Source organism: Leptinotarsa decemlineata, unplaced genomic scaffold (genome assembly GCF_025532065.1).
Source record: "Leptinotarsa decemlineata unplaced genomic scaffold, Ldec_3_MD MMD2_P_RNA_scaffold_12, whole genome shotgun sequence".
NCBI classification, from domain to species: domain Eukaryota; kingdom Metazoa; phylum Arthropoda; class Insecta; order Coleoptera; family Chrysomelidae; genus Leptinotarsa; species Leptinotarsa decemlineata.
The window spans coordinates 8,281,905-8,297,516 of NW_027412526.1; the positions used below are offsets into that span (position 1 = coordinate 8,281,905).

The 15,612-nt window shown below is 32.8% G+C and overlaps 1 protein-coding gene across 1 annotated transcript in view; it reads left to right on the plus strand.

Moving 5' to 3' along the window:
- The window catches only part of LOC111514652 (Krueppel-like factor 7), a 401,142-nt gene extending 387,035 nt beyond the window's left edge, over window positions 1-14,107 (plus strand). Inside the window, exon 5 of the transcript XR_012465097.1 lies at window positions 8,075-14,107. The gene's annotated coding sequence lies outside the window, so the exon portion shown is untranslated. The remainder of the gene's footprint in view (window positions 1-8,074) is intronic.
- The last annotated feature ends 1,505 nt before the right edge of the window (window positions 14,108-15,612 follow it).

Here is a 15,612-nt window from a genome sequence, read left to right on the forward strand (position 1 = left end):
GTTGACTCTGCCTATACTGACTTCTCCAAAGTCTTTGATAGAGTCAGCCACGAACTACTTATATATAAAATTCAAGCGCTTGATACCTATAGGCGTATATGTTTTGCAAGTAATCAATACCTTCTTAACTGGTAGAACTCCGTCTGTAAAATACGGAGATGCAACATCTACGTCCATTCAGGTTCCATCAGAGGTACCGCAGGGATCCCTAATGGGCCCACTGCTGTTTGTATCGGACATAGAGTTTGTTTTCAAATATTCAAAATTTCGTATGTTTGCGGATAATGTCAAATTTTATCGTGCAATTACTTGCCGGGACGATGCTGAATTAGTTCATAAAGATCTCGAAGCTTTTTCCATGTGGTGTAGAAATAATTTGTTAGAGGTAAACATCGATGAGTGTCAAATCAACACGTTCGCTAAAATAAGAAGTCTAATATTCTTTGTATATACATTGAATAATATAGCTCTTAAGACAGAAACATTTATTCGTGATCTGGGAGTTAAATTTGATAGCCAAATTAATTTTAATCTTCAAGTATCAGAAATTGTGGCAAAGAGTTTCAAAATGCTGGGTTTTGTGTTGAGAATTTCTACGGATTTTTCAATTGAAACAAAAATATTTTATATTGTGCTTTCGTAAGATCCATTCTTGAATATTGTTCGGTTATTTGGGACCCATACTATAATGTAAACATCGATTTGATTGAGAATGTTCAAAATAAATTCTAAAGGAATCGTGCTTTTCACTTTGGTATTCAACGAAATGAATATGTGTACAGTCAACTCTTAACCAAGTTGAATATAAAAAATCATTGGAAGGTAGGAGCATTTCTATGAACTTGAGTTTCCTCTTCAAATTAATAAATAGTGGGATAAACTGCTCAGAACTACTTCAACTAATAACTTTTCATATCAAACATATATATTCATATAAATTTTTTCCATACCAATTATGCTTTGAACAGACCGATTCCTCGTTTTCTGAAGCTGGGAAATCAATATCATAATAACTAAGATATGTTTAATATATCACTTCAGGTCTTTAAAAATCATTTGAAAAGTCTATATTAGCGTTTTCGAAACTTTACCTTACAATTTTCTTTGTAAGTACCAGATTTGTTACATCTTTTTTCTTGTGAGTACCAGAATTGTTTCATCTTTTAGTAATATAGTCACTAGACATAAGGATTTATTAATATTTTGTATTTCACACTTAGCCAAATGTTTTGTAAAATTGTTTTGTAAAATTAAAATTTTCATTTCATAACGAAAAATTTGTCATTTAGGCAATATAATTAAAGCAACCAGCATGGTTGTTGGTTTGGTAATTGCTCGATTGGTATTGCTGAAAAAATTATAAAGTTTAGGTTTAAAATAACGGAAATGTATTTGAGGAAAATTTTGGGTCGAGTGGTATTCGTCAATATTATCTCCTGAAATAATAACAGCTTAATGCATCGATATAAGAACATGATATCAATTCTCAAATTGAATGAATTGTGCTTCCTAAATGACGAGAAATGTCAACAAAAACATTTGTTTGAAAGTACACCAATACGTCGCGTATTCTTTTCGATTTCATTAAAATTCAGAATTACGTTTCCATTCGAATTAAATGTGTTTCATCAAACGGATTACTTCCGATTATGTTCTTGAGATTTCTGGATATCATATTTGAATTGTTATTTGTTAAATATATACAGGGGGTACCCCTATAATAACTTATCTGTTCTGTTCAGTTCTGTTCAGAAAAAACAAACTGTTACTATTTTTTGCCATCGAACTATCGCGACCTAATCGACGACAACAATCTGATGTCTATTTTTATGAATTGATTTCTTAGTTTTGATATTTTTTGTAAGATACGCTGTATATACGAGGGTGATCTGAAGAGTTTCCGGCCTAACAATGATAAGAGATATTTTTTCTGAACACTTCACACACTGTAGACACTTCTTCTTCTTTATTTATTATGTCCTTTTTATATTACAGCCCTCGATAAAGCTAATAAACATTAGCGAAAGCTCGGGCAGCTAAAAAGAGTAAATATTTATTCTAATCAGACCGAATCCCCGGATCCCCTATATATATATATATATATATATATATATATATATATATATATATATATATATATATATATATATATATATATATATATATATATATATATATATATATATATATATATATATATATATAAATAATTATATATATATATATATATATATATATATATATATATATAAATATATATATATATATATATATATATATATATGCATAGGCGTATTGCCTTTCAAAAACAAATATTTAATGACAGCTCCATACTCGATTTTGTCCATTTTCATAAAAACACTTACATCAACTTACTCAAACGACTGTTACATAACAACTGCGCGTCCCAAATGGCTGAAACTTTGGTGAGTAGCTCTCAACAGATGAACAACGAAATTCACTAGCTTCTAGCTTCATGTCGAGTTGGAAAACTTTTCAGATCACCCCCGTATGTGAAACACGATATTTCCATTCTATCTAGCAGCTTTTACGTGTCTCCAGCATGAAAACAATCGTGAATAATTGGTGAAATACGGCCACCGCCATTCCGGCTGCTCCACCTTTTCGGTTTGAAGGGCGGCCACTTCCCGGGGGACGCGTTTCCGAAAATAAATTGATGAGAACCTCTCCTTCTGAAGTGACCTGAAACTTTTTGTTTTGGGGTAGAATACTCCTTTTTTATTGGACGTTGCTGCTTAATATTGTTACAATTCGCATCACCTCGTATACGAACCTTCAAAGGGTTTAGTGCAAAACCGTGAATTCTTGCGAAGGGTTATTGGGAGTTATGATGGGACGCGTGTTTCTCTTGAGAAAGATGGTGGTTTTCGCTTTGGTTCACATCTTCAAACAGTATCGTGTGATCTCCTTCACTAAGTGCATGTTTCGCTACTGCAGATTTGTCTGTTTGACCTAATCTACAGTTTCTCCGATGTTCATTCAGCCTTGTACCCATGGATCTTTTGGTGATACCGATATAAACTTTTCCGCAGGTGCATGGTAATCGATACACCCCCGCAGCTGATAGGGGATTTCTTTTGTCCCTCGCAGATATCAGGCTTTGTTGCATTTTTATTGTGGGCTTGAACACCGTTTTTATTTTATGCTTCCTTAAGATTTTTCAGATTCTGTCAGTAACCCTAGGGATGTACGGTAGAAATGCACGTCCAACCGTTTGAGTTTCCTTCCTATTTTGACCTGTGGAAGTTGTTAGTTCCATGACCTTGTAGATCTCGACTTTAAAGCCACTTGAAGATGCTCCAATTCTTCTTGTAGGTGTTCCGATTCACATATTCTACGGGCACGTTCCGTCAACAGCGAATAAACTAAACACAATATCAATTCCCAACCGTTTAATATAACTAATTCGTTGCCCGTGGTACCGTCGAATCCTTCGATACTACAGCACTGAACGCGTTGGATGAGAGTCTCATCCTAAAAGCGGTTGAAGGTCCCCGGCAACTGGGACAGATCACGTGGTACGAGAGCTTATGGTTGTATTATTCTACTGTGGCACGGGTGTCACATTGAGTTTACCGACAACTCCAGAGCGAGAAATGTCTCCCAAATACCCACAAATACTTCTCTCTCGCAGCTGCTCTATGCACCACTACTTCGATAAGGCCAGCAGTGTTGGGCCGCAACCAAAGGTACCGGTACCCAAGGCATATTGTCACATGGTGTAATTCACCAAAGTGTCTCAAAAAGAGAAACAAATTTGGTTTTGGATTGCATTTTTTCAATTGCTGGAAACCCTTAACATATTGAAGATCGATCCAACGTTCCAACACAGATTGCGACATTTTCATTTCGAACAGATCGAGAACTTCTTCCACAATCTGCCTAATAGGATTCACAAGTTGCTCTCTTCCCTGAAACTGGTTATGTTAGTAATACAGTGGATAAATTCGAATATCCGTATTTTGCTCTCGAGAAAGGCCGGCTATCTGAAAACGTTCCCAGTCTCGAATTTTATCTCCCAACTAAAGAAGGAAACACCTGACACCGTGAAATTTATGTTCTTGTCTTGCCGAAGGCGTTTGGCTCCAGCAATTCGAATTTGTGTTAGTTCGAGTTTTCATAGTCGACACGTATTGCGTAATATGATAATGTGGAAAAATATTCAATTGCCCAGTGAAGTATTATTGCATCACGTATATACAGTGTGATATTGTCGAATAGGTATATGTAATTTCCAATGCAATCATATTTGTTGTCAAAATTAAATTACTCAATTGAAAGGGGTATATTTTTAGGAGAGGTTAATTTTTGTGTAAGAAAAGTTTTGGCCGTCTACTTTTCCATATTTATACAAAAAATAAAATTGTAGATTATGTAGAGGAGTATTTTCCAGATATTAACTGGAAGAAAAAGCCCACTCGAAACAACTACTTTCATATAAACATTTAATTATACAAAAAACACTTTTGCCTATTTAGTTTGTAACATTCGTTATGGAAGAGGTAAAATTTCACTGACCTGCAGCACTTTCATTTTCACTGGTGGACTCCCGATGTTTCGAAATGAGACACTTGCCTTATTGCATCTTCAGCACCAATCCGGTTAACGATAATATATAATATAATATAACATAATATAATATGATATAATATAATATAATATAATATAATATAATATAGTATAGTATAGTATAGTATAGTATAGTATAGCATAGCATAGATTAGCATAGTATAGTATAGCATAGCATAGCATAGGTTAGCATAGTATAGTATAATATAATATAATATATAATATTATATTATATTAGTATTATATACTAGCGAACCAGCCCGGCTCTGCACGGGTACAATGGGTAGAAGCGCAGTCTTTGACGCACTATTTATAGGCACGCACAGCCGGCCTCCCAGCAGGTTACGTTGCAACCACAATGTCCCTGCATTTCAAACCTATAATATCTTCGAACATATTCATTTAAATAAGGTATTTTGAAGGGCCATGTTGATCTATATTGAACGCACAATGTATTTAAGGTATAGTTCAAGTAAACGATCTAGTGCAATCTACCGTTCAACAGCCCCCCTTCAATAATCATTTCTGATTATATTAGAATCACAATAACATATATGACATATATAATTGATTTTAATATTTATTAGAATATATGTGACAATCACGAAACTGAAGTTAGTAATATGTTTACAAATCGCGGCAAGTGAGAGGGATTACTAACCTCACTTTCGTAAGTGTCACACGTTTCACAATTTGTCTAATAAAAATTCAAATCAATTATCAATTCATTGTAGAGTTCCTGATGAAGGGCCAATAAAGACTCGAAAGCTAGAACCGAAAAAAGAGTTCACTTATTTTGCCACCCCCTTATTGACTGCATATATATATATATATATATATATATATATATATATATATATATATATATATATATATATATATATATATATATGTGTATGTATATATATATATATATATATATATATATATATATATAATTTATTGAGTGTCTTGATATAGAAACAGAAGTTAATATCGGACATAGCATATATATATATATATATATATATATATATATATATATATATATACATATATAATTAATATTTCGTTTATATGTACAGGTGAATGGGAAAGTACGGATTGAAATAACAGGGTGATAATTGAAAATACTTCTGAGTACTATTTATACACATATACAATCGATCGCTTCAAAAACACCACTAACTTTCTTCGAAAGCTTCTGATAATTCCCATTCCATATTTTCTGTTTCACTATCACTGTCGTCATTTAAATCAATAATGAAATTTATTTCCACAATTATTATGGAAGTGTCCAATCATTTTCAACTAAAAATCCTTTTTCAATCCATTTCTGTCAGTCTCCTTCGGTAATATTAGATACTTCTTCTTTTATTCGCTATATTACCTTCTTATGAAATTTTGGAAAATTATTTTTAAACCTGATGCTTCTTTTCAATTTTCCCCAAATCGACTCGATGGGAAATCACAAAAATAGTGAGGAAGTCCCAGTATGGTGTGTCCATACTTTTCAGCGATACTCTCAAGGGCATACAGTTTTTTAATTTTTTTTATCTGAAACTTCAATTAGTTGGTTTTTGGTATAGTAATCTTCAAAATACAAATTTTTATCCATTAAAAACCTTTTTATTTCATTTTTCCTCGAATTTTTATTCGGTACTTTGATGAGCTGTCGCGAATGATAGGAAGCGTTGTCAAGAACTATCACACTATTCCCATCCAAATCGAGATCAATGTGTTTTCAAAGCATTCCTCGAAAATATTGGCTTCCATGTTCTTATGATAGTCAACATTGCAGTCCTCAAGTTTTTTTCAATATAATTTCAAAGAATTCGGAACCCATCCTTTACTTCCTCCGTAATGCACAATGATTAGTCGCGGTCCTTTGTTTGCAGGTATGTTAGGCGTACACATTCTCGAACCATCAGTCCACCCTTCCGTAACTGTGTCGTGAGTGTCATACCAAGTTTCATCCAAATAGAAAATTTGCCGTTGTTTTTGTCAATATTTAGTTATTTGTTCTAAGTATTTGTTACTCAATTCCACTATTCTTCTGCTTTCCATAACTGCTTGACGTTTGTTTATTATTTTAAATCTGAATCCTAGTTACTTTATCCAATTCAGAAGAGTTTTGTCACAGCAACTCACGTTATGGCCGCTAGTATTCAATTTCTTCCTTATGATTTCAGTTGTAGGAATCTCATTGCTTTTGTAACAGTCGTATATTGCTTTTTTCAATCATTTTATTAGATGAACATCTGAAGGTTTTGGTGATCCTATATCACATGGCGTCTTGCGTTCATAAAGTTTGTTTTTGAATATTTTACGTACAATTGAGAAAGGAATTTCGGTCAAATCTGATGTTTCTTGTAATATGTAGTTTGTTTCCCTCGAAACCAAACTTGAGATGTAGATTCTTGTATACATTGAAACACACTCTCTGTGTTTCAATATTGAAATGCATCCGAATCACTGGTATCTCTTTTTCGCGTTGTTCACCATCGCTATTGGAATCACTATACCAGAAAAAGTCTGCGTTGTTATCACATTCGTCATTACTATTAGTACTTGTCCAAGTACGCCATATTTTGAACAGATAACAAAAATTTTAAGTAATTATAACTGCACCAATATCGAATTTCAACACTCAAATCGCGATCAGTTCCTGACCTCACCACGACGGCGATAGCCATCCTCGCATTTCCCGATTTCTATTCGTCACCGTAACTTGACTTCAAATTTAATTTCAAGACTCTTCAGCCAGTCATCATCGGTTAGTAAAAATTATCCAATATGAACCACCAATTCTACAGTCCACGTATACTAGTTTACAGCCGGTGCATTTCTATGTATTTGTTTTTAGGCCTTTGAGAGTGCCGCTAACTTCAAGTGTGCACAATATCGTTTACTTCGAGTATTCTAATTTGGATGAGGATTAATGCTGTATAGCTCAAAATCGATTCGTAAATAAGCCATTATTTCTCAAGGATAAAAAATGGTTTTTGTGGGTTATCGCTAAGAGATAGACGTAGATCACCTCGGACTTTTTGTAGACTTTTTTCAGGTGTACAATACTGTAATACATTTTTTGATCTATCTCATAGAATTCAGCCAGCGTTTTAAATGTAAGATTAAAAAAAGTAATTTTATTCACATCATCACATTAGAAACCCTCAAAATTATTAGTGTATATCTACTATATTATGCATGTTATATACATATATAAACCTTCCTTTTAAATCAGTCCATCAAAAAAAATTATATAATATAATATGATGAATAATTTTTTTTTCGTGAAGATGAATATGGAAAAAGTTTCTTTCTAATTGAGAAATACTGAAAATGCATAAATATGAAGATTCACGCATTCAAAAATTTCTGCGCAGACGATATATAACTAAACAAATGCCAGTTTTAACCCAAACTTATTCGTAAATCTTTTTGGCTTTCATCAAATTTCAATTAATTATCGGCCAATCTAAATTTTCATTATATTTTTCAGATCCATCCCGTTCCACTTCATCGAACTTTTCGACAGTCCCCGACAGTATTCTCATATAACGAAGCTCCAGAGAAATCGCCTGGCGCGATATTGCCATCGGAGAATGTCAAATTGCCTTCTTTGTCGAAAATGAACTGGAAAGCGATCCATCTTGTCGCCTGCTTCACTTGTGTCCTCCATCGATGTCTTAGAAAATGATTCATTAGTAAAATGCTCTTTCGAATCAGAACTTGAGGTAAAGTACTGATAAAGGTTTTGTGATTGTAGTTAAATTAATGAGTGTACATTAAAACCAATTTTAAATTCGAAGGTCTGAACATTGGAAAGCGCGTCTTGATAGTGCAGGAAAAGTAGAACAGAAGTCGTAAAATGTATAATTATAGTAAAAAGTTATAATTTCAACACTATATAGACCAGCGTCGCGAACAGTAGGATGACAAAGTTGTAGGTGATAAAAAGTTCGACAACTTTTGTATCTACAATTTTTTCATGTATCCTCAAAATTCATGTGAAAAATTCAAGTAACTAAGTTTTTGGATTTTTATTTTTATCGTTTTCAAAAAAAAAATTCTACGAAATTTGGTGAAAACTTACCTTTTTATGTCCCAAATACACTGTAATTTAGTTGATTCAAAATATTTATTTTTTTACCTTATTTTGACTTAACATCAAAAAAGCCCCCAATTTTCAATCGAAAATTCTCGCGTCAAAATATCAGCTTTTTTCAAAAAGTCGGTGTGCTTTTTGTTCATTGAAATCTCTACTTTCTGTTGAAAAAACTAGAATTCGAAAAAAAATCTAATCATTATGTACAATTTCATTAAAAAAAATGTGATTGCTGCAATTATATTCAATTAAAAAGTTTATTAATTTAATTTTAATTACATTCATGTCATAGAAAATGTAAATATACATGTAAATCGTACTATTGAATTTAGATACTTCATTCTGATTACGTTAATTATTATATAATATTTTTAAAAACGTTAATATTGTTAAATTGATGGATACAGCCGTTACTACGTGGTAGGAAATCATAATGAAGAGAAGAAAAATGAAACTTTCTATGTGTTTTTCCACTTTTATTTGTAACTAACGTTACTGCAGTGTCGTCCTATACGGACATTATACAATAAGTATACTTATAAGTATAAATATTAACTTTATTAACTTATTTGTTTGTTAATTATAGGAATATATTTTGATTTACATTTTTTTCGTTCATCAATGTAACATGAAATCTTACGTTTTTTGATTAATTGGAGTGTAAATTTTAAGAAATAGCTCAAAATTGTACATAATGATTGAAAAGAATTTTTGAATTCAAGTTTTTTTCGATATTTTGCATTTTCTGAGAACATCAGAAAGTAGAGATTTCAACGAACAAAAAGCACACCGGCATTTAAGCTATTGTGCTTCAGTATAATGAAATAAATTATATTGAAAATGTTTCAAGTCATTTTGTGTCAGTTTTGTATATGTATATTTCTTGAAAACCATAACCTCTCTTTCAAGTAATGAGGCCAACCTAAAAATATTTTTCAACGCTTGAGTAAAATTGCTATGCTACGTCCATTCAAAACAGGGGCATTTTTGTCGTTTTCTATTTTTCTTGCACTATGAAAAAATTATGTATAAATAACGTGAACATATCAATAATTGTAAAGTAAATTAATACGTAAATGGGAGTGTGTGAAGTTCCAACTGTACGTGAAGTTATCGATAAGGAATTGTAATTACACGGAATGTTCGAATTTGACACACGACCTGGATGAATAGCGATCCGGTGTTAAATCAATGAGTCTAACAAACTATTTAAGAAAATATATTTAGATCATAATTAGTGGGTACGTATGTGTCAAAAGTATTATTAACTGAAGACTGTGCAAAAGGCGCACATCGCCGGATATTAAGGTAAATGTCGTTTATAATGAAAATAATCAAAAAATTTAGCGTAGCGTAATTTTTTTGGGAATACCAAATTTACATAGATGAATTATATTTTTTGAGAAAGTGACCTTCAAAGTAATCTAAGTTTTCAGACAAGCAACGACAACTTTGTAACGTTTTCTTCCGATTTTTTATTATGTCTGCGTACGTACATGAGTTTCCACAAGAACACAGTCAATGGCGTTCTTGAAAAAATCGTTGGATACAAGGAAAAGGGCCATGAGAATGAAAAGATGAAAAACGTCTCCTCGGTTGATCGAAAGACATCATCCATAAATTAAAAAATATCCACACAAATCAATTTCTAATCATCTAACTTTGAGGTTAGATGTTTAGCAATCCCAAAAATAGAAACATGTATTTTTTGCTAACATACTGAAAACATTTTGTTTACGAATTCACGAAAAGCGTGATTTTGAACTATTTTTTCCTGTAATCAGGTAGATTTTATAATCTTCAGAGTTATTTTATATCATTGCAATTCTAACCGATACCAAAAATAGAAACATATACTTTTTGCTAACATACTGAAAACATTTTGTTAACGAATTCACCAAAAACATGATTTCAAAGAATTTTTCCCTATAATCAGGTAAATTACATATTTTTCTGAGTTATTTTATATTATGGCAATTCAACATATAATTTTTGCTAACTTACTGAAAACATTTTGTTAATTAAATCACGAAAAGCGTGATTTTGAACAATTTTTTCCGATAATCAGGTAAATTATATATTTTTCAGAGTTATTTTGTATTATTGCAATTCTAACTCATATTTAACAAAAAAATTCAATTTTTCTTTTGCAATGGTATTAATTACTATTTTTCTCCAACTTTCATGAACTGAACAACTCTCAAGGAAAAAAAAACATCCTTTTTGCTTCTATCAAATTTATAAAAAGGAAAATTGTATATTTTTTCATGGTTGTAAATATCGTTCTGTATATACGTTAATTTGGAAAAATCAATTCAATGGAATTGCAGCTTGCAATGTTCGAAATAAAATTCCCGTGATTTCATGTGTCAATATTAGTTCTTGTGCGATAAATATGAAAATCGAAATATGAATTGTTCGACGTTCAAATTTAAATTTTCCGATTAGTTTTCAGTTTTGAAATATAGTTTGCCGTTGGCAGAGTTCCATGTTTTGAGAGAAACTATAAATCAGTATCAGCATCGAACCAAATTATGGGTCATAAATTGTATTCGTTATGGTTTCAGGAAAAAAAATTGAAAATGCGACTCTATATTAAAAATTGAAACGTTTTTCATAATGAAAGTATTGATATTAATATACGGTAGGAATAATATAATTTCGTTTATGATAGATTCTAAAGAACAATGAGAAAAGCATCAAATGCCAAACATCAATGATAAAATCTACAAAAAATATGTTCAATAATAGTAAAATAATAATTTTCTGAACCATTTATGGTGAAAGGCTCTTCACCTGGAATCACTACTAGCTGAGGAAGCTACTGTGTAGCGAAACGTGTTCCTAGTGAAGTTACTCTACCAATGGAGTTGCTTTACACAATAGCTTCATCAGTGGACTGGGATACAGTGTAGCGTCCCCGGTAAAGTAACTTTACCAGTAAAGTAACTTCACCAGTAAAGTAACTTTACTAGAAACGCTACACTGTAGTTCAAAAGGACTTTTCAGTTGGGTTTACCACCGCAGCGGACTGAGGAAGCTACTGAGTAGCGAAACGTGTTTTTAGTGAAGTTACTCTACTAGTGAAGTTACTTTACCAGATACGCTACACAATTTCCTCATTGGACTGAGTTACAGTGTAGCGTCTCTGGTAAAAAAAAATTCTAGTAGAGTAACTTTACTAGAAACTCGTTTCGCTACACAGTAGCTTTCTCAGTCGACTGAGGAAGGCTACTGTATAGTGAAACGAAACTCTAGTAAATTTATTAGTGTGAAAATGTTTTAACTTCATAGATAGTGTCATCAAGTATCGGTCAATGTATTAATAGTTTGCTGTTTACTAGAACTGAGAAATGAAATTGTTGAACAGTCCAAAATTCCAAATAAATTTTTCTAAAACTACCTTGAGAAGACTAACGAGAATCACAATGTACATGAAAAGTAATTTCTCAAAGAAATTATTATCGTAATAATATAATAATACAAAAATTTTACTTATATAAATTTTGTCCTATAAACATTTTTATAAATGAACTGAAAAAAATCTTTGTAGGGATGAACTTTTAATAAAACTGAATCATTAACACAAAAAAAATATATTTACAAAGAATCATTGTCAGCAGGTAAATTATTGGTCAATAAAAACTTTTAAAATCGTATTCTCTCAATTGACATCCAATCATTTGTCTGATTTTTCGTGAAAAAAATGACAACGCTGCTCACATTTTTGGCAACTAGAATTGAAGGTATTTGGTACTTGGTATTTGAAGGTACTCATCTGCAAAATTTGAATTTTCATGTAATTTTATTTCTATTAATATGAATATGGGTATTAGCCTTCGTGGTATTAGCCAGGGGAATAGTTGTCAGTCCATTAACCTACGGTCGAGACTGGCCTGAACAAATTGTTCTTTCAGTTAATTTAACTTCAAATTGCTTTGATAGTTATTCCTCCTAATCAAATGATTCAACAAAGTTAACAGATAAAGAGTGGAATTTTTTTACACAGGATTTTTTTAATTTTAAATAACGTAGCTTTTTGAAAGATTAGAAGTTTTTTTGAGTTGAACTCAACCGTTAGAAGATAGCCCATTCAAAATATAATCCCATGAGAAAAGACAAGAACGATGTAATCATTCTCCGGCAAACCTTTATGGCCTCTCATTATTATTTCAAACTTTCGCACAGAAAGTCTGCTCTCGTAAATATTCTGCTATTGAGAAATTTAATTCGCGGCTTCGAAAATATATCGAGGACATTTGCAGTAGTGCTTAAAATTCATATGCTGGTAACAGCGAACAGCCGAAAAACAAACATTAAACAAATGGCAGACATTACAATTTAAAAATGGCCTGCGCCTTTCCACCATCTAACAATTTATCGTGGAAAAAGCGGCATTCCTGATGGGGAGCCACTCATTTTTCGTATGAAAAATAAAGTGAAACCACGCTTCGCCCGAGGATCTATTGAAGTAGGAGCTAAAGGAGTAGGTTGAGTTACATTGTCAATGTTTCTTTGAACCACAGATCTAATGGAAGTTACTCAAAATTTATTTCCGATACAAAAATTTCACGTTGGTGTACCCCAAGGGTCGGTATTTAGACACATACTGTTTATACTATACTGCAATGGCATGAATAATATTTAAGGGTGGTCCCAGAAGTATGTCTGTTCTGTCTGTCTGTTAAAATCTGTTTTTTCGGTAACCAGCTGTCACTCCTTACGAACGACAACTCTCAAAAGTCAAAACTTGTGCGAGCTGAGAACTAACGAGGTCTTACCTTTTAAAGTATGGTTCCTAACACGACAATTGAACATAAGAAATAATCGAAAAATTATATTTTCAAATGATCCAAATGTTGTCCATCATTTACGAAACAGTGATAAAGTTTGCTCACGAAGTCCTGTCTAATATTCCGAAAAACTTCTACCTGAAGTTCTCTACATGCATCTGTTATTCTTTCCTTCAAATCTTTCAGATTTCGAGACTGTATTTTATGAATAATTGATTGTGAATGACCCCAATAAGAAGAAATCTAGAGGTGATAAGTCGAGTCATCGTGGTGAAAATCGATCGTCCGGCCTTGCGGTTCAAACCACCGGTTCGCACATCGGTCGAAGTGGAGCTGACCACTCATGTCAACTCACCAGGCTACCGTCCTTCCTGAAGTACTCGGAAGTATTCGGCCCAACAGAGAAAACACAATAATATTGGAACAGCTCTATACACTTTTCCCAAATACATCTTGCTCCTCAAAATAGCTATCAACTGCCTACATCACTTTCATCGTTAGAAAATCTTTGACTACTGAGCAATTTTTTCAAGTTTGGGAACAGAAAATAATCCAAGGGTGCTAAATCTGGCGAATAGGCTGCATGAAGTAGCAATTCAAACTTTGATTCGCTAGTTTTGGTCATAGTGATAACCGCTTTGTGGAGTTTCTTCACCGTTTCTGCAGTCGTCACCTCATTTGGTCGACCACTGCGGTGCTCACAAATTCACCGAAACCGCTCGATATTGATGGCTGCCAAACAAATACAAAACAACACAGCGTCTTCAAACTTGAAACATATGCTTTATAAATTGTGTACTTTCTGGTACAGTGATCTTTTTTAAACAACTATCGCTATTTCTAGGTCAGGCCGGGTACGTCCGGGACCATCCTAGCTTGCAGACGACACGTCTCTCTTAATTTTCGGATAAAGATTACAATCTTTTGAAAGAAAAATGTGATAGAGTTATTGATAGTTCGGTTTTCTGGTGTAGTGCAAACTTTCTTTATTTCAACCTAGATAAAATTTTCACTCAAAGATTCCACCATACAAGAAACTGCTCTGATATAGAAATCTCTTCTCGTATTCAATGCTGAGCCTTAGACTATTGTCCCTATTAGGAATCACACGTTAAAAGGTAAGACCTCAATAGTCCTAAGTTCGCACAAGTTTCGACAGCACCCATTGTGCTGGGTGCGACAGCACCCATTGTGTTTTAATTTAACCCATTCAACCAATTTTCAGGGCCGTAATTTAAAAGGGAATAATTCACCTAATTATAATCAAATATTACCGAAACATTCCGAAATATAAAATAAAATTTGATTTCTCAGTATAAAGTGAACGTCTACGATCCAATAACTACAACAAAAAATACAGGTCCGTATTTAAAAATTCAAAGATGGGGGTGGCCCAAGTCAGATGACACCTTATATAAAAGATTCATGAACATATTCTGATGGCTCACATCAAGTGCCAATAGCAAAATGTGAATAAATTTTCAATATTTCTGCGAATAAAGAAGGTATAGGCAAAAAAATTTGGGATTTTTTGGTTTTTCCTGTATATCTCCAGAACCAAAAGAGCTATATTGATTTTTTTTATATCATTGAATAGGTCTCTAAAATACGCAACTTTGCCACAGATCAACCGACACTCTATCTCTTATCGTTTACGAGATTCCGATGTACAGAAACGAATTTGAATAGCCCTGTATAATAAATGTGACCCACCAAAACTTCATTGTAAGATATTCACTGGCTACCTGTTTCGGCCATTTTCACCACATTTTACAGAAATTCAATCAACGAGCTAACTCCAATCTACTACAACCTTCAATGTTCCTCTGAGATGTTTGTATTGAAATTATTAACAAATAGTGAGAACATTAAATCATTTCGTGGTGTACAAACCATTTTCAACGAATCCAAAACATTCCAAAAACTACATTGAAGCTCAGACAAAAATTATTGGACACTGCGATTAGACAGACAAACAACATCCTGAATATTATTGGATCTCCAACAAGATTATCTTATTATGTTTCGAAGTTATTTTAGTGTTTCCTGTTATGGTAACATAGTTTGGTTTGACAGTGGATCGGCTATATTAGGATGCCCGTCTGGAAATTGTTCACGACATAAATTCCCTTGCTTTGC